Below are 27,509 nucleotides of genomic sequence, written 5' to 3' on the forward strand. Positions count from 1 at the left end.
AATGTCCGTAAGCAGGCACCGTGTATCGCTTTCCAGTGTGGGTTTATCCCTGCAGTAAACATGGAGGGGGATCTGTGAAACTCGCCGCCTCTTTCCCTGGCTTCCCTTTTGTGCTCTTTCTCGACAAAAATTATGTGCTTCATGCTCCCGTGCCAACTGTAGCACGGAGCACATGAGAGCTTCCGTGGCCCTTCTCAACCCTCCCTCTCCATCAGTCACAGAGCCCCCACTGTTCTGTGCTAATGCAAAATGCAATAACGTTTAGCATCAGAACATCTCTGAGTCAAGAGGTTAAGGGAAAACACATCTTCCTTTGTGTCCCTGCAGCTCTGATACTGTTAATGGCAAAAACACCATGGAGACAAATAGATCTCTCTTTATTCAGCAAGCTTTGAGTGAAGAGAAAATATATATGACATCTTTACAGCCCTGTGCGTTAGGGGAGGGGAGGGGAGGGGAAAAGGTCACGTGCTCTCGTGTTTGATAAGGCTTCGGCCTGGTGGAGAGGGAAGATACTGTCTCCTCCATTTTCTTCCTGTTGCTTTAATAAATAACTTCCCAGATCTAATGCAGGAGTGAGGAGTGAGAGAGAACCTTCTAAGGCACATGCTTAGAGAAAGAGGACTCTGGACAAGCGTAAGTAAAAAGCTTTATGGTCTTTCTTTCTTTCTTTCTTTCCTTTCTTTCTTCCTTCCTTCCTTCCTTCCTTTCTTTCTTTTCTAAAATATCAAAGAGGTGACACAGCTGCCTTTTCACTTCCCTTTTCTCCTGTCAGGCCTCTTGCCTTTCTTTGTTGTCTACTTTCGATTCAAGGCATATGGATTCATACATTTATGGAAAGAAATCCAGAAGGGAAAAATCAAGAAATAATTATTATTTGAGACTTGACCTGGAAATTACCTGAAAGCAGATTATGTGATCCTATAGAGATCTTACAGCAACTGCTGGGCATGGTGGTTCATGCTTGTGTCTCAGCTGCCTGAGAGGAAAAGGTTGGGAAGATAGTGATTCGAGGCCAGGCGGAGCAAAAAGTGTGTTAAGACAGCACCTCTTCAAATAAGGACTGAAGGATGGTGTACTCCTGCAATCCAAGCTTTGTGGAAGGTATAAAGGAAAGAAAACAGATGTTTATTTGAGAATATCCCTAAGGGGAGAGAAAACAGGTTTGATCACATCTTATTTGTGGTTGTTGTTTTTACTAAACAGAATTGACCAGAAACTAAAATTAAGCTATTATATTTCTTTAGGCCCTAATTGAGTTTTTTTTTCCTCTGTGATTAAAAAAAAGTTCTGCATCAAGCATCTGTTTCTCATGTTATCTGTCTAGCTTTCGACCTGTATCCAATGCTGAGGGCAGTTTCTGTGCTGCTTCATCTCTGAAGCTCTGGAGGAAGCCAGTGTTGACCGTGGCTCAGTCCTGCCATGCCACGGCCGCGCTGGCACTGAGGAGAGACAGGGGCCTGTCAGGGGGAATGGGCACTCTGACCCTGACCTAGAAACTTCCAGGCATGTTTCCCATTTGAGTCTAGGGCCTCCATCTCCAACCGGTTGCATCCGGGGCTTCCAGATCACCTAAACCCATGTCCATCCATCCCGAAAGAGAGGCAAGGAGGTCAGAAGGACTCATTGTTCTAGGAATAAGGCCCCAGGTGTCTGTGGCTGCCATCTTAAAATCGGAATAACATATATAGACTTCACATCCTGACTTGAATTCCACATACAGATCAGGCCCCACGGCCAGCCCAGGGTAGAACAGAAGTAGGCAGCTTCTTTCCTAAACAGCAGCCAGCAACTCCACACCATAAATGGCACGCTCAACTTGTAATAGTGGAAGTCCCACAGCGAACACTCCACCCCTCCCCTTACTCAAGGTTTATTAGACGCTGTTTTGACCAACGTAAATGAATAATGAATTTTAAACACCAGGAGAAATTTCCAAAGCAGCCACACAAGAGTGAAGTTCCCACTTCTCTCACTCTACAGCTCGGTGGCCGTGGAGACTCCTGTCAGCCTGGAACGGCCATCAGGTGTGTTAAACTTAGGTGAACTGCCGAGTGTTTCTCTGACCTGCATTTTGTGACAATCATCTCCCCCAAAGCCAATTGGGCCCCTCAAACTAAAAGGGAATTTGCTTCATTGAAGCAATGAAAAGAGAGCCTGTGGTTAGTTGGAAGGTGTCCTGTCTCTGGCTGGAGGCTGGGTGGTATTCTGGGGAAAATGAATCAAACATCTTTACTACAAATAGCACTGAACTCTGCTTCTTGCGCATACGAGGTTTTTCTTCCGTGGAGCCTTCGTGGAACCAAATACCCAGCTTTAATTGCTGAATAAACAACCACCACCGACATAGTAGAATCACTATGTAATAGAATAATTCAAGGCTCAGAGAGGTACAAAGTAAATTTATGAGATATAAACAAGAAGGAAACATTTCTGGTCATTTTCATAGTATTTCTCCATATGGAGCTACACAGACAGATGATTAGTTATCAAAAAAGGATTGCATTCTCCTTAAAACCAACACTGTTCTAAACGATTACTCATATTTCCTAAGGCTTGTAAGTTGTTCAGAATCCTGGATGCATCAAGGTCATATTGTAAAATTGAGTTTATCCTGTACACTTGCCTGACATGTAAAAGTACCAGTTACAGATCTCAGCTTGCTAGGTGAGTGGCTGGTCTGGATTTTACAAAACATTTGTGTTCTATGGCTTGAGTTGGAACTCATGTTGATACAACTCTGATCCCCTCTAACGGGAAGGTGCCAGAAGGTAATGTGATAAATTAAATACTGCTCTTATTCAAGGCACCAATATGTTTAGCTCTGAACATCTGCACACCATCCCCTGTCCTTGTGTGGTTCTAAGTTGAGCCCGCTGTCCTGGCTGCGCCCTCTCCAGCCGGCTCTCCTCTCCTCTTGGGTGGATGTTCTCTGAGACAGCAGAGGCTCACATTCCTGCAGTCACAGTGATCCATCAGCCCTCTGTCCTCTGGCCTACAGAAGTCCCCAGCAAGAGGTTGGAGGGGACAGGGCAGCTGGGCTCCTGAGTCCTGACTGTTTCTCTGCAGACAGTAGCGGTGGACCTGGGTCGCATCCCTCGCTCTGGTGGGGGCCTTGGGTGGCAGTTCCAGCTCTGACCTTGGCTTTTGATAGCCACTCCCCGCCTTTCTGTTTGGGGCATAAGGATGCACGCATTTCCTGTGGGTGTTTAGCCAGGTGCATTTTGCCATCTTTGTTAGTATCTCTTAACTCTGCCCAGTCTTTTAATTAATCCTTCATTAAATGTCCCTCGGGTCCCCTGTCGCAGTATGCTGTTTACATCAAATTACTTCTCAAGAATTGTATTGTAAAAGTGATGTGCCCAAGGGTTCCAGTTACGTGAGTCAAGTGATCCATACGTTTCCTTCTCAACAGTGTCAACACCTCCTCCTTCTCCTCAGGTTATTCCCCTCTCTGCTTCCCTCCCCCACTCCAACCTGTGTGTAGTTTATTTCCACCATAGTGTCTGGTGGGTTTCACTGTTGCATTGGCTTGTCCTCTGTCCCACCATTTCTCTGCTTCCCCAAGTCAGATAAACTTATATACAAGACAAAGGGTGCAGAAATTAAAAACAGAAACAGAAGGGAGTAAAACCAAAGGAATAAAAGGAAAGAAGAAAATAAAGGGGATAGGGAGGGGGAAGAACCACCAGCAGTACAATAAAAACTCTCTTGCTTCCATTTCTTGAAGTTCATTTTCAATAAGCATTGTTTTATATGATCCTACGCACATAGCTATTGAGGCCTTTCGATCCTCTCTCAAGAGCAGCCTGCTTCGCTCTCACTGTGTGACTGTGTAGACTGCTGTTGAATTAGCCATGTCCAGGTGTAATTATTTGTCTTTTACCACCTTTCGGGTTGACTTGTATCTTTAAAGCACCTCTAATTATTACAAATGAAACCATGCAACCTATGCTTCTTTGGGCCTGGCTTACTTCACTTAGTGTAAGTTTTCCCAAGCCCTTCCATTCCTAATGAATGGGGCGCTATTGTTCTCATCTGAAGTCAACACAGACAAGATAACAGAAGTCACGGCCACTTCTCCCTCCTGTGTGGGAGGGGGGATGAAGGAGCAGATCTTCATCTTTCCAACAATACCATGAGCTCCAAAAACCTCACAAAATCTGGTGACGGTCTTAGCTCTCAGGGCATGCTTAGTGCACGCGTCTGAAATCCTTGGATTTGTTATAGGCTTACACGGAATGTAAACTCTCAACTTGGGATGTAAACTTCAAGGAACTGAGGACCACATTTCTAAACAGCATTTCAAATGTAATATAATCTCACTTGTTACAAAACTCATCGTACTGACACTGGACATTGTAACCCAGTAAAAACAGAAGGCTTTCTTCATGAGCAATGTTGACTTGTTTTTAGTCATTTATTTTTACAGTCCTGGGGCTTGAACTCAGGGCTTGGGCGAACGTGTGCATGCATGACCCTTCCTTGTTGAGTAGTAGTGACAATTTTCTGAATATTATCAGGGTAGAAAGAACACACAGTACAACTAAAGTATGATATAAGAATTGTAGAATGAAGGGCATATTTATCAGAATAGGTAGCTTCTCCTTCTTTAGCATTCTCATGGCCACTTCATATTAATCTTTACTACAATGTTAAGCTTTTCTAGACTTCAGCTTTCCAAAATAAAAAAGAAATGGAGAAGACTTTGATTTGCAGGGAGTTGTCATTGCCTTGCATTTGATGGCCTCCACTCCCTACTCTGTATAAATCGCCCTTTTAAGATCGAATTTCTCTGAAACTAATGAAACATTTGGGAAGAGCTTGCCTTTTGACATTCTTTACTGAACGAGGACTGCTCAGGAAGTTCAAGGAGCAGATTCTTCACTGCTCATATTTTGCCTACAAGATCACTCCTCCAACAAGTGGAGAATCATTATCCCTTCTGATAAGCTAAACATTGCATCTCCCCGATAAGCAAAAATGGAATGATAACTTTTCCAGCTCACTTGGGAAGTATTGTTAGATAAGCTAAAACCAAAAGAGCGTGGAAAATGTTTTTGCCAACCGTTTCTTCTTGGCCTCTTGGCAAAGACCAACAGTTAACATTGCCTATCTAGGGACTATCTCCTGTGGGCCAGACCGGATGATCTAATAGGTCTTTATAATCTCCAAATACTGTGACTTTTATCCCCATGTGAACTACACAGTTTATTTACATAGAAACACACTCAGAGGCTTAAGGAAATGCAGTATGACTAATGCTAAGGAGAGTGAGCCAAGATGACTCAAATGACTTTCTTTCTTTTTCTTTCTTTCTTTCTTTCTTTCTTTCTTTCTTTCTTTCTTTCTTTCTTCTCTCTCTCTCTCTCTCTCTCTCTCTCTCTCTCTCTCTCTCTCTCTCTCTCTCTCTCTCTCTCTCTCTTTCTCTTTCTTTCTTTTCTTTCTTTTTCCAAAACAGGATAAGTAAATTAAAAGCAGAGACATTCTCCCTAGCTTCCTTCCGGCATCTCAACATGAAGCTATTGAATATCAGAATTTCCCAGTAGCATATTTGTTTTCTGCCACCAACAAAAGATAAGTGTGTTATCTGGTGGAGTTAGTAAACTTTGGCTAAACTTATGAAGAGGGTCTTTGAGGGAGATATGAATTAATTGTCATTTTAATTTCAAATTCTGTCCCAGACACATGGAAAATTAAAAATGTTGGGAAAGAAAACAAAAGAAAGTTTTCTAGAAAAATACAGCATAATAAATAGACCATAATCACTGTGCATTTTGACTCTATTAAGATTTTTGTTTTCTGTACTTTGGGCTACATTTATCTAGACAAATGGAGCACTGAGAGGAATCTCACTATTTTTTTCAACAATTTATTTTTCATGACAGTTGGCAGTAACATTTTTCTTCTATGTTTCCGTGTTATATATACATTTTATGGCTTCCCCATCAGGTAATAGCCTATCTGGTCTAAAAATCCATTATATATGTACATTTTTTGTGGTGTGTGGGGGGGAGGTGGGGGTGTTGATGGTGGAACTGGGGTTTGATTTCAGGACATCCTATTGGCCAGTCAAAAATTCTGTGTTTGCTTTTGAGATAGGCTCTTGCTTTCATCCCAGCTAGGTGCCTGTGCCTCCACCCACCTATTTTAGGCTTCCTGTTGTAGCTGAAATAACAGACGTGAGCTACCTAATACAGCTCTCCGTATAGAAAGAGTTTGAGAACTCCTCCACCCAGGCTGGCCTGGAACTCTGTTTGCCTCGATGTCAGCCTTCTACATAGGTAGGATTTCCAGTGGCTGGCTCAAATGTGTTTTTATTGCTGTTACTGATTTGCTTGTTTTTTATTTTTAAATCAAATATCTTCACAACTGCATTAAAGCCCTACAAATAAAAATCTGAGCAGTCAAGGTATCTTCTTCCAGTGGGCCTGCTTCTCAGGAGATTGTTTACTTTCCCGACTCACTGTAGGAAACCATGGCTAGAAAGAATCATGTAATAAAGATAGGGCCATTGAGGTGGACGATGGAGCGAGGCACTGTGGTGCCTGATTGCTCAGGAGGCTGAGAGCTGAGGATCACAGTTGAAACCCAGGCCAGGCAGGAAAGTCTGTGAGAATCCTGTTTACAATTAATCACCAAAAAGCTAGAAATGGAGCTGTGGCTGAAGTGGTAGAGTTCTAGCCTTAAGCAAAACAGTTCAGGGATGGTGCCTGGGCCCTGAGTTCAAGATCCAGGAAAGGCACACACACAGAAGAAGGCAAATGAAAGCATCCTGGTATGACCGCTAGATTCTGTTCTTGGGACAGTGGAATAACGCTTTATCTTTAGGTGTCCCCAGGTTGATCCTTTCTGACGAAAGTAGTTGCAATAAGGAATTCTGCCTTTAAGCTTCGTGATTGGTCCCCATCCTTGTATCCTCTGCTTCAGGAACCTCCATTTTCCTTCCACACTGAAGAGAATGGCCATCTAAAATCAGAGCATGGCTTTTGTCCTTCCTTGCTTTGTGACGTCACATAAGTTACACACAGTTGATTAAGCTGCTCATTGTTACATCCAAGTGTTTATTTCAGGAGAATAGCAGCTTCTCTCCAGGTTCTGTATGATCTACATGCCAAGTTCTACAATCTCTCCTCTGGGGTCTCGTCCAGGAACAAGTCCAGCAAGGCCTGTGCCCTCTGGTTCTTGTTTTCCTGCCTTCTTGACCGCAGTTTACTCTCCTCCGCTCTGGGGCAGGGGCTCAGCACACACCCTACCTATGGCCTGGTCACTTGTAAGGTCTGGACCTTCCCCAACCTGAGCTAGTGCTGAGGCTTTGCTCTCAGTGAGTGAATGATTATGTTGCATTTTCTGAAGCTCCGTACTTCCCTCTCACTCCTCTCGGAAAGGACTTTCTTCATTGCTCATGGAATGCTTTGTCCACACAGCCTGAGACACTGAATGACATTCTGCGTGACACGTGTCTATTTTAGGATGGTTTCCTTTACATTCTTCAGTGGGATAGAAATGTCCTTCCAGTCCAAAGCTGACACACAATAGGTGCTCAGTAAATGTTCACTCCAATCATTTTTTTTCATGTTTCAATTAACATATTTGGACAAGCCTGATTAAGGAAATGTTACTCAGGTGGCAGGTGAAAGTTCTGTGTAGTTTTTTTTTTTTTTCTGGGATCTTTGGAGTTTTTATTTTACCTTTGGTTCTTCAGTGCCTATGATCAAATCAGGAATAGCAAGGCAGAAATAGGTTACAGTGGAAGGTGGCAGTGAATTTAGCATGCTGGGAGTTGCCAGAAATTAATAATTCAACAATGAATATTTCTGGATATTTTTCAGTACAGAGATGGTGTGATGACTTGATTTAAAATGATTTTTGGAGTAACCCCATGCAAGGTTCCTGCAATTCCATAAATCTTAGTAGGGAAAGGGCCTCACGAGTGGCTTTCTACCTTGTCTGGTGCAGGTAAATAAAAGCATCATGATCCTGCAGATGGAGAATGTCTGAGCTTGGAGGCGGCACAGTTGCTGTAGCTTCCTACTCAGCTGAGTTTCTCAGCGGCGTTTTTCAAGTTCTCTTTGTGACTAAGGAATAGATTTTGTGACCGTGGTGATGGAAATGGGGCAGAAGGTGATTTTTTTTATTAGCACCCATTATACCAATGGGATAGGGAATAAATATCAAGTTGAAGATTCCTTTCTTTTCTTTCTTTTTTTAAGGTGGTCAAATTAGGCTATGTACCCTGAAAGCACTAACTGTCACTAGAAATGTCTGTTCCATTTAGGAATTCACAAAGTACATTTACTCTTCTCTATGCTTTTATATGGAGGTTCCAGATCTGAAGCATATAAATCTCTTTAGCTGGGAGGACTTTAGTACAAGCCTACTTCCCAAATTAATCTTATAATAGGGAACCAGTTATACACAGATATTTCCAATCAATTTCTTTTTACCTTATCAAATAAGGAATGAGTACGGTGGCTTCTCCCTGTAATCTTCATTACTCTGGATGCAGAGATATGAAGATCATGGACTTGGCAATAGGGATGAGACCTTATCTGAAAAATAATTAAAGCAAAAGTCCCTGGCTTGAAATGTGGCTCAAATGTCACAGTGCTTGTCTAACAATTGCCAAGCTTGATTTAAATCCCACTGCTGCCAAAATAATTATTATTTACTACTTCTAATTATAATTACCAATCATTGTTGATTTAATCATTAATTTATGACACTTTTGTTGTCAGTAGTGAGACTTGAACTCTGGGCCTGGGCACTGTCCCTGAGCTCTTCAGCTCAAGGCTAGTGCTCTGCTCCTTGAGCCACAGCACCACTTCTGGTTTTCTGATGGTTAATTGGACATAAGAGTCTCACAGGCTTCAGTGCCTGGTATGACTTTGAACCATGATCCTCAGATCTCAGCTCCTGAGTGGCTAGGATTGTAGGTGTGAGCCACCGTGCCTGGCCACGACACATTTTTCCCTATGCCTATTTCCTATTTTAATTAACTAATCCCATGGTCCATTAGGAAGCACTGTATCTTTTTAGCCTTTTCTGCTTTACTTAGATTATATGTGAGTGTATGCAGTATATATACATACACAAATGTATTAGACATGTTTATTATTCAACTATTAAATAGAGCTTCACTATATATTTATGCTAGCATCTGTAGTGAATGCAAGATAGACTTAGCATTTCCTTCCTTTGGAGGTCTGTAACTATAAAGGGAAGGAAAAAATACTGACTTCCGCCAACATTGATGCACTGATTACTGTTCCAAAGTAGTTAGAGATATAGGTGGAGTATTTCCAGTTATGGAGCCCCAGATAGCTTTCTGCAAGTGATACCTGCGGACCTAGGGTGTGGTGAATGGGTAGAGTCTGACGGACAGTGACTTAGGGCCAAAATATTCTTGCTGAAGGGAAACAGAAGACTAGATTGGAGAGAGGGGGGATATTTTTCACAATTCCAATAATCCATTGGGTTCAGATGTAGTTCGCAAATAGATTTGGGAGGAGAAAAGCCTTCACAAATGGTCTGCAATCACCTCGTGGAAGGGCTTGAGTACCGTGTAAACGTGTTTGGAAGCCTGCCAGGGAGCGATGGGGAGCATCTAGGTTGATTAGCTGTCTACTTTAGATGATTAATTAGCGTATTAAGTGGACAGGACAGGATCTGGGGCGGCTGGTTAAGAATGCATTCACGTGGGCTCGGGCAGTCTAAGTTCCAGTCTGAGCTGCAGCATCGGCGAGGTGGCAACAGGAGGCCTGTAGACACATCTCAACAGAATCACTTGGAAGACTTGATCAAGTCTGATTAGGGAAATTAATCTACTTTGTATTTAAATAGTACGCTTTCAGGAACTCAGAGCTCTCACTCACTGTTTCCTGTCAGCTCAAGGCTGGTACTCTTACCACTTGGGTCACATCTCCACTTCCTCCGTCCTTCTGCACCCCGGGGAATGATTGGAGTTAAGAAAATCATAGACTTTTCTACCCTTGAGCAGAAATCCTCAGCTCTCAGCCTCCCGAGAAGCTGGGATTGCAGGTGTGAGCCACCATTCAGATCTTATCAAATTAAACATGAGTTCTAAATTCTTCTTAGCTTTTCCAGTATTTGTTGTTTGATGTGGCAGTGGGAACTGAATATATTCTTCACTGGATACCATAGAAGTAGCCTGTACCTTGCTCTAGACATGGAATTTGATTAATACAACCCAAGTGTGGTTTGGGCATTTTGGAAGCAAAACTGGCGACTTTATATTTTCCTTACAAACAGTTCATACCCCATTGCCCCTCACCCTGACCCCCTCCCTTGGAAAGGCTTTAGAGCAGTAATGATACAGAGTCTCCCTATCCGCTCAGTTGGAATTTTGAACTCAGCATTATAGACTTTAGCGCTGTCACCTTCTGTACTTTTCATTGGGACCCCTTATCAGAGCTGTCTTTGAATGGTGATCTTGTCATCTGGCATAGCTTTTATTCTCTGTCCCTCGCCATTCAACCTCTGCAAATTTGATAAGAATATAATCTCTTTTCATTCAAGACTTTAATAATATAAGGGGGGCAGAGTCAAGAACAAAGATCCTTGGCCAACCATGTTGTTGGGTTCTTCCGCAGCACTGCAAAGCTCTTTTCTGTGCTTTCTGGCAGCCTGTGTACCTGCTCTAGAGGGAAGGTGGCAGGCAGGCAGGCAGGCAGTACAGAACAGTCTTGGACGTAAATGAGCCTGACTTCGTGGTCTCCAAGATGGCGTTAGCCAGAGCTTCCCATCAGGTGATACTGTAGAAAGAATTGGCCACGTGAGGCCACCTCCAGGAAGAGTCAGGTCTGTGAATGATGGCAATTCAGTAATGCATTTACTACACTCAGGGTCTCATAGACAAGAAACAGGATGCTTTGTGAAGGCGGCTTTTGTGCTGGGGTATGGCAAACCACAGCAGAAAGTGAGGCAGGTGATTTTTGTTGTCACAATTCAAGAAGGATGGGTGCAAAGTGACTAAAGAGAGAGAAGAAACATGCTGGATGTCTCCAGCAGGTGGAGAAGAGGGGACAGATAAAAGACAGGATGTCAGAGGAGCTGTGTGGACCGCGTGCCTGAACTGGGCTTGAAGAAGGGAGGAGGGAAGGGAGGGAATCAAATCTGGAAGGGCTTTGGCACAGTCGATGGGAACAAGGAGATTGGTAAGTGGATCAATGTCGTTTTATTGTGTCTGCTTAGTTATGGCAAGGGACAAGGCAAGCGTCGTGCTAGAGTCACCACCATCTGAAGAGACACAGGGTTTTCATGGGGTGATGCTTAAATCTCCTCCGTGGTGGCAGGGGGAAACTGTGGGGTCACAGCAGTTACCAGCTCCCCTTCCTTTTATTTTAAGCACATAGGTACATTATCACGAAAGTGGCATTCTTCCAGTTGCACCAAGGCCTGCTTCACTTCACAGATATTGTAGATGGCGGATGTGGTCAGGACATGGGGACTGGCTAAGATACAATATGCCTAACTCATAGTTCCGTCATGGGAATGAAATTTTAGACCCCCCCCCCATTTAACCACCAGCAAATATTCTGACGAATCTGTCTACACAGATTCATAAGAACTGACTTGTGTGTTCTTCCAGCAGATGCTCAGTTCACAACCCTTTTACCTTCCATTTCCTCTCAAAAATGGATGCAAAGGCAGAAGGAAAATATATTAACTTGAAGCTCCATTAGTCCGCATTAGGAGAAGACCTTATTAATACGTGCTTGCGACCATCACCAGACATTCATTAGGAAGCTAACTGTGCTGGCACATGCGTGCACGCTCAGGACAGAAGTCCCGGGAGCCTGTCCTCTCTGGGCTTACAGACCTGCACGCAGGAGAGAAAATGAGGGAAGAGGGGCCAGTTGTGAAAATGAGCCCCCTATCAATGACTATGGCAAAGGTCTAGGCTATGCTATTGTGTCAAAAGACACAGCCTCCCTTGGAAGTAAACTTAAAAGAAAAATAAGAACCACGTTCGTCTATTCAAGCATCATGGTACATGCCTGTCCTTTCTCCTCTCTCTACACAGTTTTCAGGACTAAGTGTTATTCATGTGAGGGACTGCTGGGGAATTTTATGCTCTAATGTGTCTCTTCTTTTTGTCTTCTGGTCTTTTGGTTGTGTTGGTCTAGCTCTTGCATTCACCTCTAATTTTTTTCTATTTTTCCTTGGAGTTTGTTTCTCCAAAATATTGTCAGGTCTGGGGACAACTTAGCCAGGAGTGTCAGAAATTCTAAGTGCAATAGGCCAATAAACAGTTCTGATGTGGGGCTATAAAGAGGAAGGCATTACTAGAGCCACTGAAATAGCTACTTTGTTCAGAAGTGTTTGATTTGAGGCTGGGGGCTTAGCTCAAGTGGTTAGGGCACTTGACGGACCTGCATAAATCCCTGGGGTCAATCCTCAGTACTTCAGAAATAAAGTCAGTCTGGAGCTGGGAGTGATGGCACATGCCTGCAATCCAATCTACTTGGGAAGCAAAAAGAAGAGCGTCTCCCGGTCTGGAACTTGGTATTCCTAATACAAGTTCTCAAATGAGGTTATCAGTTTCTGCAACACCAAAGCAAAGCATGCTGGGATTTTAATCAGATTTGTTCTGTCGGAATAGAGTTAATGTCTCAGTAATTTTTGAGCTTGGTATGTCTCTATATTGTTTTAGGTGTTTCTAAACTCACAGCAATATTTTGCTGAAGGTCAGTCTTGCTTTCTTAGGGCTGAAATAACAAATTACCCCAACGTAAATGGTTTAAATGAAGACGAAATGTATCCTTACAGTTCAGGAAGGCAGAAATCCAAGCTCAAGATGCTGATAGAGTTGGTTTTCTTTTTTTTTTTTTTTTGGAAGATCCCAGGAGAAATCCATTCCGTGTCCTTCTCCTTCTCCTCACTTCTAGTGTTCACCAGCAACTCTTGGCTCTCCTTGGCTTGTAGACGGCCAGCTCTGTGGCTCTCCACAGGTCATGTGATCATTAGGCACTGTGGATGGGTGTTGACTGAGAATGTCCCCAGAATTATATCTGCACAGCAAGCCTTGAAAACACCATCATAGCTGGCTACAGGAAGACATATAGTTTAGGGCCCGGAATTCAAACTCAGTGTACTTATACATTTGAAAATTTATTCCAAGGTGTTCTATTGGAACATAGACTATTGGAAAATAGAATTGACTTTCATATGTTAACTTGATGACTTCTGATTAGACTGAATGGAATGTTTAGGATTAGTGTTTGTTATAGAGATTTCTTTAAGTTTTTCTGTTTATGTACATGCTTGTGCTGTTTATAAATAGAAAATACTTGGCTTCTTCTATTTGCACCTTTTATTTATACTGCTTTATTACAATGACTTCGGCGTGGAAGGGTGGGGCCTTCCTTACAAAGGGCATTTCCTTTGTGTGTGCCACTTATTGATTCTGTTTGGGGAGACGAATGGCTATCGCATGTAAGACATTATGCCTTGCTATGAGCTCTGTCTGTGTAAGATGCAATCACACAGCCTCTGCCATGGCTCAGCAAACTTCTCATTCAGTAGGATAGTAGTCTCTTAGCCTTGGACTAAACGCCGTTCATTCAACAGATACATAATAAAAAGTCGATGAGTGAATGGGTGGACAAATGGATGGATGTTGATTCTGGACCTCCTCACATAGCAGCTTCAAATTATGGTGAACTTGTTGCCCCAGGAGTGTTTAGTAGGCCAGGAAAGAACTAAACGCTGCACATGCCTGCAGAGGGTGTCTGCGGGTGATTCCATTTATCCGGTGGTATGTGGAAGCACCTGGGTGGCATCTTGGGTGGGCTGACGCAGGACTGCGAGTGTCTGCTGCAGTCTTGTCCCTGCTACGGGGAAGGGGCTTTCCCGAAACTGGGGTCCAGAGCCCTTCCCACATAGCCAGACTGCAAATTACTCTGCTGTGTAATTCCCCTGCTGAGACCCTATGAATAGAAAAGGCTGGGACAGATATAGCAAGATATTAGGATGGATTTTCATTCTCCCCAGAGCACAGGAAGGAGCTGAGTTTCAACAAGATGAGTCAAATCTTAACATGCCTTTCTACCCACTTTTATTCACAATTCTTCTGAACTGCTTTTTGTTTCAAGCAAAAAAAAATCAAGAAAAAGGAAACCTGGCTGGCAGAGTGGCATTTAATTAAAACTAAAAACTGTGATTATGCATTAAGGAAACACATCGAGTCACTGTCCTTTTTTCAGTGTGGAATGGATTTCATGTGTACACTGGAAATAGATACTTCCTACACTCTTAATAAATACTGTACTAAATGCGGGCTTTGGAAGCCATTGCCTAGTGGCAAGGTTTTTATTCTTTTTTCTACAGCTTATTTCTAGGTGGTGGTTCACATAACTTTTCAAGTAACATAATCCACTTACTGCACTCCACGTAGGATTTGCATGCCATCAGTTACATATTGAGATTCATTTAGAAATAGGTCAGTCCCTTCCTTCTCTTTACAGAAAACAATATCAAACAAACCTGTGGGTGCTAAAAAAGCAACTTCAAAGACATAGACATTCTAGAAGGCTTTTATGAACTCATAAAAGTTATGAACTTGATTATTAGACTTAGTTGAACTAAATCTTTAGGGGGGAAGGGAAGGGAAAGATGATTTTAGAAATTTTCAGTTTAAATTACTCCAGGATCCTCCTTGCCTCCCCTCCCCTTCCCTTCCCTGTCCACCTCTCCCTTCCCCTCCCCCCCTGCCCTCCTTCCCCTTTCTTCCACTATGTGTGAAGATACAGGTGGACCTGGGATGCGTTCCATGTTTCCTTAATGGTTATACTTTATCTGAGTGCTCATAATTTACCTTTGGTAAACAGCATTTCCTGCGAGGTGTGCGTGTGTGTGTGTGTGTGTGTGTGTGTGTGTGTGTGTGTGTGTGTATGACGTGACTCCGGGGGTGGTGATGACATTCCAAGGCCTCAGGCTTCCAGGAGGCAGTACACAGGTCTACAGCCTAGGACAGAACAGTCCCAAACCGGGGTGGGTGGTCAGAATCGCCGTCAGTCTATTAACACTGAACACCGTCCCCTGTCCCTCCCGCATAAGAGCCAATGGCACGTCAGGGACAGACTCTACTTGGCTCACCGTGTCAGAGCTAGGATTGAGCATGCAGCCAGCACACCCATCAGAGTCAGAGCGTCAGAGCCCAGGAGAGGAGGCTTGCCCCTGTCTGACCGGCTGTCTTCGGGATTCCTGGCCTTGCTGGTTGTAACAGGGAGACTCCTTGAGAAGTGCCGAATGTGCCAAAATGAACCTGGCTGAGGTGGCGCTTTCTACCTGCAGCACCACCCGTGGGCTTCTCCCGGGACTGCGCCCTGCTCCCCGCCCTGCCATTTCATCTCAGCGAGAATTCACGTTCGGCCTCAAACCCAACGAAGTCTGGTCCTGTGTTCCCGTATTCTCCTGGTTTTCTGGATCCTACACGCTCAGCACGTTTGAAACCCACCTGTCTGACAGCTGCTCCGAGGTGAATCTCATTGGATCTTGCCTAGGCTCTTCCTTCCTTCCTGTCCTGCCATTCGTGACTCACGCCGAGGGTGTGCTTATTGGTAACGACACTCGAGTTTCCTTGAAGCCACCGCCAGAATGAATGGAGACAGGTCCTACCTGCGAGCTCATTTCTTCCTCCCGAGGCTGGCCTGAGACCTCGCGTTGGTGCCCGGCGCCAGCGGCCTTTCAGAAAAAGCACTCCATCGTTCCTTATCCCGAACCTTTCTTATCCCTTCAACCACAAAAAGAAAAAGGCAAAACTGACAACACTAAGAAGTGAAGAAGGCACAAGGGAAAGGCCACATGAGGAGTTTGAGAAGGAAGCCTGACGTCCTAGCCAGTCTTTCCTCAGCGATGGACCCTCCCTGCGTCCCTCTCTCTGCCTACATAGTGCAACGTGCTTTGAAATCCAGAGATGGGGCTGCATTAGAACAAGGGGCCTGGTTAATCTTCTAAAGAGCAGCCAAACAATCTCTAAAATCTGTGATCACCTGAAGAGGGGATTTGAGTTTTCAAAACGTAACCCTTCTCTCAAACCTCAGCCTGTGTATGTACACACACACACACACACACACACACACACACACACACACACACACATTTTTGACTCCAGACCAATTCCTGCCTTCTATCCTTAGTTGACTTTTATCTTGACCCAACAACGTCAATCTTCCTCCGGTTCCAGGGGCAGCACTCTGAAGCTCTGCTTGCCAGCCTGATCTGAATGCCAGAGTGAATGGCAGGGAACCTAGGTGGAAATAGAACTTGGCTCTAGCCAAGAATAATGATCTTTAGAATGTCAGTCTCTGGCTGTGAGTGTATGGGTAATGGGTTTTGGGGGTTCTCTCTGTCTCTGTCTCTGTCTCTCTCTGTGTCTCTATCTCTTTCTGTGTCTCTGTCTTCTGTCTCTCTCTGTCTCTATGTCTCTGTTTCTCTCTGTCTCTATCTCTTTCTGCATCTCTGTCTCTGTCTCTCTCTGTCTCTGTGTCTCTGTCTCTGTCTCTGTCTCTCTCTGTCTCTGTGTCTCTGTCTCTGTCTCTGTCTCTCTCTCATTGTGAGGAGAGGCCAAGTAGGAGGGGCTCTTACTGAGGTGATTAGGATCCCCTTTCTCTGGACCACATTTAGTGTAGGGTGTCTTTGGTTTCCCTTCTGGCAATGCCTTGAGAAATCTCACCAAGGCTTCCTCTTCCAAAACCGTGAACTGCACTGACACCACGAAAATCATCCTAGCCGCTGAAGGTAGTAACATATTTGTAACCAAATGCAGTGACGTCCAAATGCCAAATGTAACAGCAAAGGTCAGAAAGAGCGTCATCCTGTTTGTCTCCTGCCCAGCCCCAAGGCAGCAAAGGAGACTGCCGAGATGAACACTTGCTTTCCTCCCTTAGCCCCCTCCTCTGGTGCACTTACCTCCCGCCTTACCATGTCTTCTCAAAGGACTTTCAGGATCCAGGGGATTCCCGGCAGAGAAATAAAGAACAAAATTCATGCTCTAATGGACTCAGATGAAAACGGGTACTAAAGTCAGGGAAAGCCAGGCACTGGTGGCTCACGCCTGCAATCCCAGCTACTCAGGAGACGGAGGTCTGAAGGCAGGAAAGTCCATGAGACTCATATCTGCAATTAACCACCAGAAAAACCAGAAGGGGAGCTGTGACTCAAAGTGATAGAGCACTAGCCCTGAGCAAAACACTCAAGGACATCACCCAGGCCTTGAGTTCAAGCTTCACAACCAACAAAAAACAACAATGAGAGTGCAGTTCTAAGCCCAAGAGCACTGGCGATCCATCTGGGTCTCTCCTTCAGCTGGGGAAATCATAGTCGAGCCACGGGAGTCGGGACGGGGCAGAAAGTGTCACCTACACGGAGATGGGGCAGAGTGTAACCCAGCCATGCTTGGGGTCAAATCCAGACAGCGCCGCACACAGGCTGGGCCATTCCTTCCTGTGTGTGTGTCACGTGCCTTCAAGGGTGATTCCTGAGGGCCGGCGGGGATGTGAGCTTGCAGTGGATGCCAAGCAGACCTACAGGCCAGAGCACAGACGGACCACAGGGAATCGCAGTGTTAAAGGCATAAGTACAGGAAGGTTAAGGACCCAAATACTGTCAGGGACAGAGAGCAGCAACAGGCCCCGCACACTGTGGGAGACAGGCGGATGGCCCAGGTAGGGGTGGGGATGGCGAGGGCTGGGGCCGAGTCCTCCCCGTCCAGTCCACCCAGATGCTTCTGTACTCACCTTTCTGCTGCAGAACCACGTGGCCTGGCCCATCTGAGCTGAGTGTCATGCTGTCATTGCTCTGTGTGGATATTTGATAAGACTCGTGTGTGTGTGTGTGTGTGTGTGTGTGTGTGTGTGTTGGGGGGGTACCTTATAAACTCTCATTGCTTTTATTTCCCAATCCAAAGTGACAACAGATTCCTTTCTCCACTTTTTCCTCTTGCATGTGTACATGGAGATCTTTCCTGATGCATTCACATGAGCGTGCGTACACACACACACACACACACACTCACACACACACACACACACCTGTTCTCTGCTAGCTCCAGCTCTTGTTTAGGAGAGCTCTGAAGAAATGCCCTGAGATGAATTGGATTGTCAAATATGCTAATATACTGCAGAGGGAAACAGGAAATGCTAGCAGCTGACTTTTGAGTTTATTCATAACTCCATACAGAACAATGACAAAAAAAAAAGTCGCGAGAAGGTAAAGAAAGGAGGCAGTTGAGGCCAGACATGTAAGAAACTGCAAGACATAAAAACATTTTCCTTGGGAAGGAGAGTGAAGCCTGGGGGAAGAAGGCACTCACTAGAGGTGTGGAAGAGGAGGGTGAGAGGAAAGGAGGCAATGCAAGTGCCTTTGAAACCATGCCAGGAGCCCACAGCCAGGGCCGGTGGCAGAGGGGGCGGCCAGGTAGGACAATTAAATGGGAAAGCTGGCTCCTGGCCTCACGGCACAGAACGGTGGGCGGCAGACTCTGCTGCAGTGAGAGGCGGGGCCGGTCTGGCTGTCGGTGGGTTTGAAAGGAGCTGGGAGGGCTGGAGAATGCCACTTAGCCTTTGTAGTTCCCAGCTCAGAGAGGGGGGTCTGGCCAGGCCACAAGCCTGGTCTAGGTGGCTTTTGGAAAGACTTTGTTTCTCCCGCTCAGCTTCCATACTCTTCAAATGTGTTTGCCCCACCGTGGCCTCCAATCAGCCTCCACACGTGTCCTGCCCGGAGGAGGAGGACCTGCCAGCAGAGCTGTCTGCTTTGGTACCTGTTGGCCCCCATTTTCTAGAAGCATTTGCTGGGTGGAATACATCATCTCTGCCTGTTTTCCTCCACCCTTGCCACACGTTTGCGTCTCCCAGACCCCTAGGGTTGATCCCCAAGACAACCTTGCTTTGAAAGGAAAAATGTGGTGAGCCTCCTTGAAGATTTGACCCCCCATGAGGCCTCTGCCCGCCCTGCCCTGCCTCTGCCAGACTCAGACAACTCAGACAACCGGCTCCGACAGATGGACTTTCTCAGGGAGAGCAGTAAGTTGTTTCTGTGGTTCTATTGTCTGCTCTTTTCAAGTCCCGATTCCTCTCCAGAATTAGCGTCCCCCAAAATGTGGTAGGATAGTTTTTTATTCCCCTCCCCCCTCCCACGTGTGCTTCCTGTATGTCCTTTCCTTCTCAGCAAAAATAAGTAATGCCCTCTTCTCCTAGGAGTGATTCAGAAAAGCAATTTAATTAGAATCGCTGTTCATATTCCGAGTTAAAGACGTCTGAGGTTGGCCTGTGTGCGCTTGTTCTCAACACTGTCATATTTTCAAGTGCCTCTCTGCATTTGCTTAATTTCTCCTGAACGTTCTTCTTCAGAATAAATACTCGGCTGGCTGGTGGATTGTCCTTATGCTGAAGGTATCCTAGGGCTCATACAAGTGTTTTCTTTAGGAGATTTTTATACTTTGCTGCTAGAATGGAAGGGGAAAGTGGGTGTGGCCTGCTTGATTCAGATCTCTTCCCAGCCCTTGACCAACCCTTTCCTTTGGTTCCTCCCTCTCCCCACCTCCTCCCGCAGCCCCGGGATCCAGCCTGAGTCAACCATCAGGGGGGAGACCACTCTCCAGGGAGACCCCACCCATGGCCTATGTGATCTCAGCACATCTGGGTTCCAACAAACACCTAGGCCAGAGCAGAGCAGAGTAGACTGTCCAGTCTCATAGCCTCCCTGGACTGTCTGGGGCTTGTGAACCAGCCGGAAAAGGAAATCATAATACTGTATTTAGAAGCTCCCTGGCACACCTCATTTTCCGAAAGTCTCAGGAATGGTAGCCAATTAATCTTCACTACGCTGTATGGGACAGGAAAATACTTTCTTTATGGTGATGCAAGTTAGGTGCATACATGCTAAGGACAACAAAATAGTTCACTTATTTGTCATGGTTCGTCTGACACCGTAACTGGTATTTTTAAAACACTCATCATAGATACAATAATTAGGGATGTGCTTTTTTGTTAACAAAGCCACTACCCACTTCTAGCGTACCCTTGGGTACTAAATAATTACCCACTTTGTGTGGTTATCTAGCTCACTAATTACCCACAGAAATTGGGGTCAGGTGTTAACTGCTTGAAATAAGTATCCTCCAAAGACATCACTGAGTTGTATAGAGAAAATGATGTGTTCGTAGCAAAACTTTCCTAAGTCCTCTATCTGTAGGTTTTTATGTAAGCACGGTGAGAGCAGACAAGGGAAGGCAAGGGTGGTGTGTGGAATCCATGCTGGACCATTGTCATAAATGTAGAGCAGAGCGGGAGCAGCTCAGGAACTCTCCCTCTCTGTTTACCTGTGCCTGTTGGAACTGACACTCAGGCCTTCACACACCAATACTCAAAGACAACGGAATCTATGTGGGCATGATTCATTTTGACATTGCAGGGAGGCACCCAATGAGTCAAAAGATTGTTTTTTGACAGCCCCACCCTTTATGATTATTCTAGCATGTTTCCCTTTTCTCCATCAGTCTGGTGCAAACACCCTGGTAGCCAAACGTGAAAAAGATTATGCCCTAGTCACCAGCCCCTAGCAACCATCTTTATCTCTGTCCCAATAATGACCAAAGGAGGGGGGGGGGAACTACATTAGCAGAAATCCCACACACTGCAAGTTGTTCTTTGCCTCTTTCTTTCTCCTCCCCTTCCCTCCCCTCCCCGCCCTTCCTCTCATCTCCTCTCCCGTCTTCCCTCTATTTCCCCATCTCATTTCTGCTTTTTCTTCCTTCTCCTTGGCACCCAGCCGTGCTTCCGCCAGTCTCACCACAGAGACAAAGCGTAGCGAATGTCTGAAATGAGCACAATGGGGCTACCTCCTCAAACGTGGACTTGGGGAAAATTGACATCCTCAGACACCTCCCGCCCCTTTCTTGCTATTTACATGATCCGGCGCTCTATTTAGCACAGCACTACCTGTTTTCTGCAGAAATCTAGCCAGGAAAACCGAGTTAAGATGGCAACATACCCACTGTGTGTATAGAAAGAGTGGAGATCTTAAACTGGGGGGCAGGAGATGGGGGAGGAGACACCGGCTTTGAAGGGCCATTGTGTGGACCACAGGGTAGTAAGAGGAATGAGGTTGGATGCTTCCTTATTGACCTGGTGGCTCTGTCTATCCTTGTCCTTCTTTCCTCCTTCATTAGAATAGTATACTCTTGGACTTTAGGCCGATGGGAGAAACTGCATCTTGACGTATATACAAAGTGAAGAAGAAGAAGAAGAATAAAAGAGCTTCCGAAACCATCGCCCTGCCTGCAGGGGGTCGGGCTTCTAGGGCTCCCAGGGCTGTTGGATGCGTTCACAGCCCAAGGGAATGCAGGAGGTCAATTAGTTCCGATTTCAAGCAGAACCAGGAAGCAAAGCCCTGTTATTGAAAGAAAAGAGATTTTTCAGCATCGTAGTCATGACATGCCCAGAGAGTATTTCTGTGACTTAAATCCAGATTTGAGGCATTGCTCTTTACATCCTTCACATGCTGAGTTCGAAGAACTGTTTGAGCATTGTTGACTTCCTGCCCATAAAGAAGCCCCAGGAAGATTCACAAGCCCATCACCTGTGCTCACGCATGCACGTGTGTTGGCAGTGCCTGGGCGATGCAGTGAGGCAGAGTATTGCATGAGAGGTCTGTCTTGTTCACTGCCTGAGCGCGCATGCACACACTCACACACACCTTTATTTTTGTGCTTTAGCAAACGTGATGCCTGATCTTGGGTTCTAGTAGGCTGAGACTTGTTTGGTTTTCTGTTTATGAATTTGTCTAACGCCATGTCTGGCTTCCTCCTGACCTGCTGATGTATTTGGGGGCCGGAGATGGGGTGGGTTAGGGAGGGAGTCTCACTAGTAGTTGGGGAGATGCCTTAGTGTATTCAGTAGTATGAGCCCAGAGCTAGAAACACTGGACTCTGTTGTAACGGGGGTGGGGCGGGCAAGAGGAGGAGGAGGAAGAAGAAAAAGAAAAAGAAGACGAAGAAGAAAAAGAAGAAGAAGGAAGGAGGTAGGCTTGCCTCCAAGCTGTGGAAGGAAGTGAGGAAGAAGGGCAGGCTGCTAGCTTTGTATGCAGGAGCCTGGTGGGGCGGGGAAGCCTGCAGCAGAGCCAAGTGGATGGAGTCTCAGAAAAGGGGGGAGCCATGGAAGAGCTAAAGGTGATTAGAGAGGGATATTGATTCCTTACTCTGCCAGAGACGGAAGCAGGCATGCGAGGAATCCACGCGGCCATTGCTTTGCCTGCTGTAACCAGACACTCCCGCTTTCCAGGAGCCAGGAGAGCTGGGAGAAGAAAGGGGGCAGTGTAGTCTAGGGAAATTCAACTTGTCGCTGATTTGTGCCTGATGCTTGCTGTCCCTCAGCAGCCTCCCTCACAATCTTTTTTTCTCCCCCCCCCCCGCTTTTTTCCTCCCTTGCCTTCTTCACCGAAGCCTAGGGGAGCCAGTAAAGATGAAATGTGCGTTCTCAAAGGCAGCTACTTCATGCTGCTATGTCGAAAGGACCATTATTATTATTTTTTTGAGACAGAGACACACAGAGAGAGAATGGTGGTGATGGACTAGCTTTCCTGAGAACAAGAGGATCTGGGAAGGGAGAAAAGAAGAGACATCAAGTCGACTGCAGGATTGTGCCTGAGAAGAACCTACAAGAGGTGAGGAGAAAGTTGTCTTCAGTGTGTGTGTGTGTGTGTGTGTGTGTGTGTGTGTGTGTGTGTGTGTGTGTGTGCAGAACGGACCCTGCATAGAGGGGGAAAGGGCACAATCTGGCTGGCTCGCTGGCGTGATTCTGTTTTTCAGGGTGGGGGGAGGGGAGAGCCTGGAGCCCTGGCTGCTCCACGCTGCCTGTGGAAATGTATTAAAATATGTCTCCCATTTTTTTTGCTATGTGTGGGAGTCCCCACGGGCCTTTCTCCTCAGCGCCTTTCTTCCCATCGCTGCTTTGTCATTCTCTGACTAGCCAGCCATCTACTTTGCCCAGGCCTGGAATAAAGGAAGGGAGGGATGCCAAAAAAAAAAAAAAAGAGGAAGAAGCAATTTAAAAAGAAGCCTTCTTCCCATCATATCTCCTCCCTTTAGTTTCCTTTTTGGAGAGATGGCCGGTGGCTTAGAAGTAAGATGGGGAAGGCAGAGCCACAAATCAGGTTAGAAGCAGGAGCTGTCTGGGAAGATGGAGGGGGAGTTATGTTCTGGATTCCTCTGAAATATTGGCCGAAGGCTGGGAAGGCTGGGCGGGGGGTGGGGGGGACGCATCTCTGAGCTTGCACCCAACCCTTCCCACTTAGCGTTTACCAAATGACAGGATGGTGCTCCCGCCTGAGATCTGGCCTTAGTTCCAGACAAGCAGCTGATGCACAGAGGGCCTGATTTGCAGGGCTGGCAAAATGCACGCTAAAGAAAGAAGAAGGGGAGAAAAGAAAGAAATAAAATAAAGCAGTGCTATAGAGGGAGGTCTCTCTCTCTCTCTCTCTTTCTCTCTCTCTCTCTCTCTCTCTCTCTCTCTCTCTCTCTCTCTCTCTCTCTCTCTCTCTCCCCCTCTCTCTCTCCCTCTCTCTCTCCCTCTCTCTCCTTTCTCTCTTTCTTTATGCCCTTTTACTCTATCATTTTAACTGCATATTTCCCAAATCTCTTCAGCTCCAGCCCCTCCCTAAAATCTCCCACCCAACTGCCTCCCCCCCCTTCTCCCTCTCTTCTTCTTTTTCTTCTCTCATCAGAAGCATAAACTACAGAGTTACAGTGTCTAGATTTGGTGTAAGCTTCCTGCCCCCGCCTCCCCCTCCCCGCCCCATTCTCTCCGTGCTCTATGGAAACACCTCGCCCAGCCCAGCTCACATTCTCTGCCTGGCTCTGTCCAGACTGGGCGCCTGGACGCAGCCGCTCAGCCCGACTCTGCTTCGGATGGGGTGAGTGAAAAGAGGGCTCAGCAGGGGGACACCTTCCTAGCCCAGGGTGCCTGTCAGGTTGGCCTTCCTGCAACCCCTGGGTTGTGCCAAGCCTTTGATTTTTGCATGGGGCATGTTCCTCGTGGGGGAAGAGAGAAGCCAATTACCTGCACACATCTCCACAGTCATTTGAGCTGCTTGCAAATGAGCGCTTCCCAGAAACCTCGAGTCCCTATGGCAGCTCAGGGTTTGAAAATCACAGGCGGCTCTGGGTCTAGCCAGATGATTTTTCCATGTTTAGTAAACTGTTTTTGTGTTGTGTTTTGTTTTGTTTTTGTGTGTGTGTGTGTGTGTGTTTTTGCCTGCTTGCTTGAGGTATTTTCCTCCTCTGCTAGACGGGCAGTTGTGTGCTCAGGTATGTATATGCGTCCCAGATGTCGCTCTGTCTGCCTGGATGTGAGGTGGAATGTAAATGTGCGGGGACCTGCCTAGACCACCTGTTTGTGGCGTTTTCCTGCTGACCTTCAGGCTGAAGTGACCTTCCTTTCCTGTGGGGCTTTGTTTTGTCTCCAGAAAGGGGTGGGGGGACCAAGCCAAAAAAAAAAAAACAAAACCCCAAAACTGTAGCGCTCCTCTCTGTCCCTGAGACCCTAACTTGTGATGTTCACCGTTTCAATCCACGGGTTAGGCTCTTGGGAGCTGCGAGTCGTGCCTTTGCACCCTGGAAATCCGGTGGCCTTTACTCTTGCTTTGAAGGAAAAGGAAAAAGGAAAAGAAAAGAAAAGAAAGTTGGTCTGGAGTGATCGAGACAGCACCTCTGAGGGTGGTTGGTTGTTGGTTTTTTTTTTTCATTGTTAGCTGGAATCAGGTGACCAAGAGACTGGCAGCCTCAGGGAGAACAGACACACACACACACACACACACACACACACACACACACACGCGCGCATGCATGTTGGACGCATGTTTGCTATACTAGGCTCTGGAGCGCCACGGCCTGATCCCTTCCCTGAGAGCAGCATGCGGTACTGTGAGCGTGGTGGGCACAGCTCGGTACCTGGTGCTTGACCTCAGACATCTCTGCAGAAATCCCAGCATCCTTCAGGCCTCTAACTTTCAAACTCCACAGTTTGCCCCCCAAATCCGCCAATTAAAATGAGCATGCAAACATACGATACTCGCAGTGCCTGTACATGTATGTCACCCATCGCCAGGCAGTGGTAGCTTTCCTACAGGAAGGGGTCAGCCAGTCTCCGAGGCTAAGGTATTAGGGGGTTAGAAATTCTATTATTGATAATCTACACAAAGGCTGGCTTTTTCGTACCAATAAATATACAATTTGTATTGCTTTGCAGGATATTTTTTTCTTTTTAGAAAATAAAAGCAGAAATTTCATCTCCTTGGTTGGTACTTCTTTTTAAAATGTCCTTATACTTGATCAATTGAAAGGTGATAGGGTTTGGAAATATATTTGTCTGAATATGTGAGTTGAAAAAGAGCCATAGTACACAGATAATTATTGTATTTTTTTAGGTTTGAGTACCACCTATTACATTTAAAAATTGGATTCTTTTATATTATCAGGATTTAAATTCAGTCCAACCAGTGATTCACAACACCCAACTGTAGAGTTAAAAAAAATTATTCTGTCTTCAGGCAATTATTAGCATTCTGTTAATAGTTTGTTGTTACCTTTTTATGTAACAGAAACATTTCACACATTTTGGTGTGCCTCATAATTGGGAAAGAGAAATAGTAACTAATCTTTCCTTTGTCGTACAAAATTCTAGGGTACTATTTCCTTGAAACGATTTTATTGTTCTTGGACCAACCTTTCTCTTCCATTTTTGGAAAATACCTAAATCAACCCTGACTTTACATGCTTTCTTTTTCTAAATATTTTACATTAGTTGGCACCTTCTTTTATATGTGGACTCGGAGGATATAGAAACTGTTCTCTTTCCTGCTTTAGTTTTACTCCACAGTTTATTGTAATTGTAGTCACTGAATCTGAATGACAACTAAGAACCATTTTGTATCAGAAAACTGAATTGAGAGCAGGGCCATATTCGTATCGGGTCTTTTGTTGAGCCCTCTTGTGTGGTTGTAATATTTCACCAGCCCCTTCCAGCCTTTGCTAGCTGCTAGCATGTGCTTCGGAAAAGAGTTGATTTCGAAAAGATTTCATTGCCATAACATGAGTGATTTCTCCTCATCAGAGCTGCGGTGAATGCATAGGTATTTGGAAATTATGCAAAGCATCGACTTAATTTATGCATCTGTGTCTCTGTGATTCCTAGGACACCTTTGTAAAGCATGAGGTGCTTTCTCAAGCCCAGGTATGCCTGGGGTTTGTTCCATGGGAAACGCGTGCAGGGATCAATGGAAGCGCGAGCTGTGATGCCCCTGTGTGTGGGAGCCACTGACACGGGTGTTTCAGATCACATTCCAGGTCACTCCTCGGGTTTCCTCCATGTGTTCAAGTGGCTCGCGTTCTCAGGCTGCCGTGGCAGGCTGCATTGCACTGGCATTCATGTAGGTGTGCAGACGACCCACAGACTTTATTTTTCAGCAGGCAACTGCTTGGTGCCAGGGCAGGTTTCTCAGTCCTCCCTCTTCCTCCTGGAGCCCAGCAGTGGAATGAATAACATAATTGGTGGTTGGTTCAATCACTACCCGTCTAGACTCGCCCAGACGCATCAATTAGAAGGAGCTGCCTTTTAAAGGGAGAGTGTAACGGAAACAAGCAGGGCATTATTGATACTGATCTTTAAAAGTGCAAATCCAGCTCGGCAGATTAAAAAAAAATAAGGCAGGGAATTGGGGTTGGGGGCGCACTGGGGGAAGAAAAGAGAACAGAGTGAACTAGAGCCTTGGACACAGGACAGGAAGCTGGAGAGAAAGGCAGGGATAATGAGTAGCTGATGTGAGCCTTCTTGGAACACAGTTACAATTCGGTTCACAGGGCTTGCTGGCTTACCGTATTCTTGCCGTATTTTTAACTCGATTCCCTCCTCCCCCCACCTCCTTAAAAAAAAATTCTTTTCCACCTCCTCTGTTTCCAAAGAAATGCCAGCTCTAAGCCAGTGCAGTTGGAAATCTAACAGCTCCAGTTTCGCCCCTGGACTAGACAGCCAAGTAATTCAAATCAGCCTTTTGCAACCCTCCCCCCCACACACACATAAGAAACAAATAACAGAAGGCATTTATTTTCAAGTCTGTAATTCTACCTTTTGCAAAATTACATAAATAATTTTAAAAAATGAAGCATGCTACTGAATAGCGACACTCATTTTAAAACTAGCACCTGGGAATTATATGAGCAAAACACCTTTAGGCGAAGAGGGTGTAGCTTTCTGTAGAATACAGTAAAATGCCCAACAATGTAACAAAAGGCTCGGGTGATTTGGTAGACTATATTTTTTTTCTGGAAAAAATGGAGACAGATGATTTAGACAGTGTTAGGAACACATCAAGCCCTAGGGAAAGAAAATGTTTGATTGGTATTAATTAAAACACTGCTAATATATTCTAATAAAATCAAATTTACCATTCTAAACTAATCCACCGAGTATGTGAAAGGAAAAGTATTATCT

At 45.5% G+C, this 27,509-nt stretch overlaps 1 long non-coding RNA gene across 2 annotated transcripts in view; it reads left to right on the top strand.

Annotated features, from left to right (window-relative positions):
* Positions 1-23,535, top strand: part of LOC150045449 (uncharacterized) — a 123,943-nt gene extending 100,408 nt beyond the window's left edge. For both annotated transcript variants that reach the window (XR_016532796.1, XR_016532795.1), the window contains exon 4: positions 22,563-23,535. This is a non-coding gene — a long non-coding RNA (uncharacterized LOC150045449). The remainder of the gene's footprint in view (positions 1-22,562) is intronic.
* The last annotated feature ends 3,974 nt before the right edge of the window (positions 23,536-27,509 follow it).

The sequence above is a fragment of the Megascapheus bottae genome, chromosome 27 (genome assembly GCF_031878675.1).
Source record: "Megascapheus bottae isolate mThoBot1 chromosome 27, mThoBot2.hap1, whole genome shotgun sequence".
NCBI classification, from domain to species: Eukaryota; Metazoa; Chordata; class Mammalia; order Rodentia; family Geomyidae; genus Megascapheus; species Megascapheus bottae.